Raw genomic sequence first — 7,202 nt, 5'->3', positions numbered from 1 at the left:
TTTGCTTTGGACTTAGGCCACAGTCTACTATATACAGTCGCGAAGCTCAATATGTAGTAAAAATGCAAACATGGGTAGTTACCCACCACTAGGATCGCTACTATCGCCTCATCATCACAGATCTCTCCTAGCAGACGACAAAATATGTTACACTTTCTTTGTCGGGTTCTTTTGGAAAAATTAACACCTTCCTTCCATTATTGAAATATTAAATGGATAAAGTTCATTTATTATTTTAATGAAGTATATTAAATTCCGCCATAAACTCGAAGATACCTGCAAGAAATAGGTTAATATTATTTTTGTTTGTGCAAAACGAACTGAAGTTTACTATAATCCCTTCACTCATTCAAGATTATAGCGATAATTAACTATGAAACCAATAAATATTAATTTGCATTTCCCTTTACAACAATAATATAATAACAATAATAATGGAAATATGAAGTAATGGGAGTAACTTACGTGTACCGGTACTTGTAGTGTAGGCTTACGTAGTGAACAAAGTGGGATGAGGTTAAGCAATAATAATCACACCAGAATTGGAAATAAAACGTGATCAATAAATGTTATTGTAACAGACTTACTTTTTCTACGTCTCTAGTAAAGTAACAAAAATAGCAACAAAATTAACAGCTATAATTAAAAACATATCCTTTGAAAAAAAAAGTAGGCCTAAGTTGTGTAAAAATGTACAATTATTCAAGGAATCAGCTGATACAGACGTAGAATTAGTGCAAAGCTTTTGTTTCTCAGCTGCAGATAATAACAGAACAGGTTTATTTGAAACATCAAAAGTTCGAACTGCATTCCAGATTAATTTTTGTTTTCATTCATAAATTGTGTGTTTTCGAAATGAAGAGAGCAAAACTTTATATTATTGTAAAGATATGCTTCATTCTTTGTAATTAGATCTCCCCTCCTGCTATTTATTAACCACTTTTTGCATCTAGAAGTAAAATAAGAAATAGATGTTAGGATTTTTCTTCACAAACATCAATGCGAAATACGCAACGACCTAGCACTCGATGGAAATACGACACAGTCGACTCTAAAATCCAAAGTCGACAGTGGACAGTCTATTGTTTCTAGTTGCTAACCGCTTGGAGCGCTTTATCGCGAGATTTGCAAAAAATCACCTCAAGCTTCGCGACTGTATATAGTAGACTGTGCTTGCCAACTCCTGAACATACGATTCCGGGAGATATCTTGGATGCTCTTCACCATGGCTTTAACTATGAGAAACTCAGATTCGCATGTTCCTCCCCTCTCTTTCCGTTGCTTCACTTCTTAAATTTTAAACATTTTCTTAGATAATAACAGACATTATATATATATATATATATATATATATATATATATATATATATATATATATATATATATAATTAAATTTAGGTATATCAAAATGAAATTATAATTTATATTAACTCAATTTATTGCTAATGTCAAGGATGGAGAAATATTCAGGTAACAAACGGCTGTTAGTATCTTTCCATCTTTACTGTTACGCACTAATGACCTTGGCTTTGAGGGAAAGCACGTATGTAAAGTGACAAAATTTTACTTCTACATCTCGAACAGAGGAACATAAAATTCATCAATAAAAAATGGAGACTTTTGGTAACATAAAAAAGAAATTAATGAAAGCATGCATAACTACATTAATGTCAGCTTAATAATACTAGACATTCAAATGATATTACCATAAAGCCGGCAAAATTACTGAAAATTAGAAGTTGCATTAGAAACTGGAACTGATAGCAAAAATGACAATAATCACTTTAGTTCACTACCGCAGTTTTTGTCCTGTTCTTGAGCCTTATTAGGCGGCCGGGTAGCTCAGTTGGTAGAGCAACTGGCTACGGCCTAGAAGGTCCGGGGTTCGATCCCAGGTGGTAACAGGATTTTTTCTCGTTTCCAGTGCCGAGGTCATGGAAAGCATGGGGCTCTACCTCCATGCCCCCAAGTGCCTTCATGGCATGTTACGGAAATACATTTACCTTTACCTTTATCTTGAGCCTTATTAAAAAATTCCACCAATGCATGTCAACTCTATCATTGTTACTACACAAGGATGTCTGCACTTCTCTCACAAGGCAAAAATCATCATCGGTATTAATATCAAGTTGTAAATTTTCACAGAGAAATATAATTTTGTTTTTCAACTTTATCATTACTTCATGCAGTTCTGTACTGGATATATGGTCGACATCTAATAACATGGTGCTATTATGGAAAATCTGCATTTTGTGTAGGAGAAACAGACACAATTTGAGGAAAGGAGGCTTCTTCGTCTTTAAAATCTTCCCTATGAGCAAATGCTGGGTAACTTTCGATGCTGGACCCCAGACTCATTTCACCGGCATTATCACCTTCATCTCATTCAGACGCTAAATAACCTAAGAGGTTTGATTAAGCGTCGTAAAATAACCTACTAAAAAACCTTCCCGAATGATCTTCGAGCACTCGTCTACTCCTTGTGACAAAAAATAAGCTTAAGAGAAGGCGTTCGAGGGTGGTCAGTAGAGACAACCATCTGGTTGGAACATGCCTTTTCACTTTTCTGTTTTCTAGATTGACAAATTCGAAAAATGACTTAAGCTTTTTCGTTCTTTTCGCGTATGCTGAAAACTCGCTAAATGCCTTAAACACAAGAAGCTCCATATCAAAACTAAAACTTTTCATTCCATACTTTTTCACAGTTATGTAATATGTGACACTTACAGTTAGCTTAATGTTCGGCACACGCAGTTTTAGTTTTTGGTAAACGTATAGGCTTTATTCTTATCGAAGCTCTGCAGCAAACGAAGAAGTATTTGCAGCATTGAAATCATTACTTTCAATCTAATTTAAAATTTCTTTCCTTACATTTTCCGTTGTTTCGTCGGCATCATCATAGATATCCAGAAAGCCAGTTTTGATTCCTTCATCTGCATGACTACGGGAAATATTTTCAGGTTTCCAACATAGGAAGAGTCTGTAGCAACTGAAAATTGTTTGTATCTTTCAGATCTTGAATAAGTTTTTCTTGTGCTGAAGGCGCAGTCACATTTTTCACAGGCGTGCTGGATTTAGTTCGAGCACATTTCAATTTCTTTGCAATGCTAGAGTCCGTGAATAGTACACTAGATAATTTATTAGAACAATCCATACTACTGCAACTAATGTGATAAGTTGCTGTGATTTCTGCTGCCGTGATAAGATCATCATCTTTCGTTAAAGGTTTCTTAAAAATGATTTGAGCACAGCACTTTGTTTTCTTTGTTTCTCGTTACGTTTGTGTTTAGAGGAATTCGTGCGAGTAATCGCTGTACAGATATCTTCGAACTTAATTGAAAAACTATGATGGCAATCACTACATTCTGCTTCAAACCACTTTTCTTTATTAACCAATGTTATGAACTTTTCCACGCATCATTAAACGTACAATAATATTTATTTTTCTTTTCTTTCAATTCGAAACTGGTCATGGCAATAATTAACTTGCATCCACTCTCTCAGACTGCCATTCCTGGAGGGTTGACAAGTCTATCAATCTCTCTCATTCTAACAGCTGAAGCAGAGCAAGCCATTGTTCATTAGTTTGAGAAAAAGAATTGAAAAGCGGAATTGAAATAATTCCGGGAGATTTCAGATTTCTCTCGGGAGATGGGAGATTGTATTTGTTTTCGGGAAATTCCCAGCAATTCCGGGAGGATTTTCAAGGCTATTTGGATTAGACGATGAATTGTGGAGTAAACATAAAAATGTATAGACTGTATTTTCAGAATGTAATGTGTATCACTCCTGTTAACATTGCGATCTCCGGGGTCGCATTTTTTAGTCTGAAATTGCCACAAACTCCTGCTCAAAGATATTCGTTTCGTTCTGAACAAAAATACAAGGAATAATCTCGAAAACTGGAAGTTAATACGAAATTATATTGCTTCAAATATCACGGCATCTATGACGTAGTTAAAGCTGTTAAAATAAGAATATTTGCATGGAAAAGTCAAAGTAGTCCCAAAGTTTATTTGCACAATAGATATAATATAATGTTTAACTGTGTATTCATGAGTACAGACCGATTATTTAGTCCTGACAGCTCAGCGACGCGAAAGAGGGGAAATAATAGGAGGAGTGGGGAGAGTTCCGGAGTAGAGATAGGGCGAGCAGTCGGTAAAGGGAAGCGAGTGAATAACCCAAACACCTCTTGGCGCAACTAAATGGACTCGCCTGTCCCACGCGCACATCTCCGGCAACTGTCAGGACTAAATAATCGTACTGTACGTAACGTTTCCACTAACTTATTTATAGCATTGTCACGAATACTCTGCTAAATAATAAAGCTTTGCAAGGTGTTAATAAATTATCTTCCGGTTTCGAATAACACCGAATTTAGGAAAATTATTGGAGATGTCGGGCTATAAACGAACATAGGATGTTCTTTGTCTTGTGTTGTGGCGTACAGTTGAAACTAACGAGTGAAATTAACTGACAATGTATTTTTCATTAACCAAAATTACAAGTGCAATGCAAATGACCCGTTATAGATTAGGCCCAATTGTTACCATATCTAACAATTAAACGAGCGGGCCCTGGTTCGAATCCTGTTTTTGACAGGTTACATGGTTGAGTTCTTTTTCCGAATTTTCTCTCATTCAATTAAGACTAACTCTTGAGTATATTTCGACGCTGGAACCCGGACTCTTTTCGCTGGGATTATGACCTTCATTTCACTGAGACGGTAGGTAGTAACTATCACATTTCATAAAGCGTTGTAAGATAAACCAACAAAATTGCAACGTTACAAGATGTTATGTAGAAATTTTAAACTCTTTGGGCCCAGTAATAGCGCTTTGTCTTTCAAAAGGTCAGAAAAACTTGCAGCTGCAGTAAAGAATTTAACTTATACTAACGACGTATGTTGTTGAACTTTGTTTATTATAGTTTTATGAACGATGGATTTCAACTCATACGAAATGAACCATTCCTCATTATTGTGAATTATAGAAGCCTTTCCACGGTAATTGAAGCATGACCTTGGATGCTCTGTGGACCAACGTCCTGCCACCCACTTAAGCTGCGCGAGATGACAAGGCCATGCTTCATCTACAGTGGAACGGCTTGTACTAGCACGAAAGACTGAATAGAACTAAAAGTACCGAGTAGCCCAACGAAAAATTAAGTAGCTGATGTGTGAGTTAAATAATTCTCGAATTCTAACTTGTATCTCAACCATGGCTCCATCTGGCTACTGCAGCATTATAGCCGTTGCTTACGAGATTATATACAAGCTGGCGCATAGCACGATCATTACAAGCGTCATTACAATTTCTGCCGCTAGGTTCGCCTCGCAGTACTATTAATTGAAGAATAGTTCCATTACTAAGCATTGTGTATCGTGAAAATTCTTTGATTAATTTTGTATTATTTATCGAGTACGAAGATAATAAACATGCCAAGCATATTGAAATCTTATTTGAGATTTATTGATGACTTGTTAAATAACATATGCAGATTTTCAGTATGACTTAATGGAATTTAGAATTTTGTGTACCGAAAGTCTGGATTTGTTCAATTAAAAATTTTGCTTTCAATCTACATTCTCATCTCGTTCATTTACTTTGGCAAGTTTGTTATTTTCAATTCCGTGCTTTTCCTTCGGATTTCGTTCCCTCTAATTCATTTTAATTGCTGAAAGTGAACTATCGGTGTCTTCTTCAGACTTTATTATTATTATTATTATTATTATTATTATTATTATTATTATTATTATTATTATTATTATTATTATTATTATTACACTCAGGGACAAAAAAAACCGGACATTTTAATATTTGCTGGTATTTTGCAAAACATTATCTTCTCATACAATATTATGGCAGCCATCTGTTGTTATGGAGACGTGTATACATTGTTGATTGTTTTTTGTTTTATAAACAAGCCACTACAACCAAATATTCCAATTTTGCTTTCGGAGTCTCAGCTATAACAATTTTGTCTCAACCATTTTGTGCTTCATTATCGTTATCATTCGTTATTTCTTTATTTTTACATTTTCTGAGTTTAAGTGGGGTTGTAACATTTGTCTTAAAACAAGATGCGACCTGAAGATGTGGCTCGAGCTGTAGCCCTTTACGTTGATGGACGCAGTGTATGTTACATTGCAAATGTTATGAATATGGCTAGAAGCACAACCCATGATGCCATAAAACGGTATAGAGAGACCCTAGAATATACCAGAAGACCAGGTTCGGGTCGTCCAAGAGCTACAAATCCAAATGAAGACAGGTATATGGTGTTGAGAGTTCTTAGGGAGCGCAACTTGCCAGCTAGTAGTGTAGCCCAGCAATTTGTTAATATGCATGGACGCCCAATTTCGGCCAAAAGAGTTAGAAGGAGGTTGAAAGCAAGTGGACTGATATCAAGTAGACCTGCAACTGGTCCCAGACTTCTCAGGATGCATCGAGTTGAACGACTGCGTTTTGCAAATGATCACAGGGATTGGAGAAATGGACAGTGGAACTGTGTTCTGTTCACCGATGAGTCCCGTTTCAATCTGTGCTCACCTGATGGACGTGAAAGAGTTTGGAGAAGGAGGGGAGAACGATTTTCACAGTGTTGCATTTCCGAAAATGTGCCGTAAGGGGATGGTGGAGTGATGGTTTGGGCAGGAGTGTGTACGGATGCTCGTGCAGAGTTGGTTTTTGTTGAAAATGGAAGACTAACAGCTGATAGGTATATAAGTGAATGTTTGGCTGATCATGTTGTGCCATTTGGCCAATTTGTAGGCGATAATTTTGTTTTAATGCATGATAATGCACGGCCGCATATTGCCCATGCGGTCGGAGATTATCTCCAAGAAGTGGGAATCCATGTTCTTCCATGGCCAGCAAGGAGTCCAGACATGAACCCAATTGAACACGTGTGGGACATACTGGGACGGCGTGTTAAGAATAGACACCGAGACCAGAATCGTTACAAGAGTTGAGGCGAGCACTTCGCGAAGAATGGGAACTTATTCCTCAAGAAGACATTGCTAACCAAATTGAGAGCATGTCAAGACGTATGGATGCAGTTATTCAAGCCAGAGGAGGTAATACCCGTTACTAAAAAGAGTTTTTAATGTTTAAGGCACCATAAAATGAAAAAAACAGTTAGACCAAACGATGCCATAGTTATACGCCCCCTGTAATTTTTTGTAAATTTTCTCATCA

Source organism: Periplaneta americana, chromosome 17, assembly GCF_040183065.1.
Source record: "Periplaneta americana isolate PAMFEO1 chromosome 17, P.americana_PAMFEO1_priV1, whole genome shotgun sequence".
Classification (NCBI taxonomy): domain Eukaryota; kingdom Metazoa; phylum Arthropoda; class Insecta; order Blattodea; family Blattidae; genus Periplaneta; species Periplaneta americana.
This window is presented reverse-complemented; position numbering follows the sequence as displayed.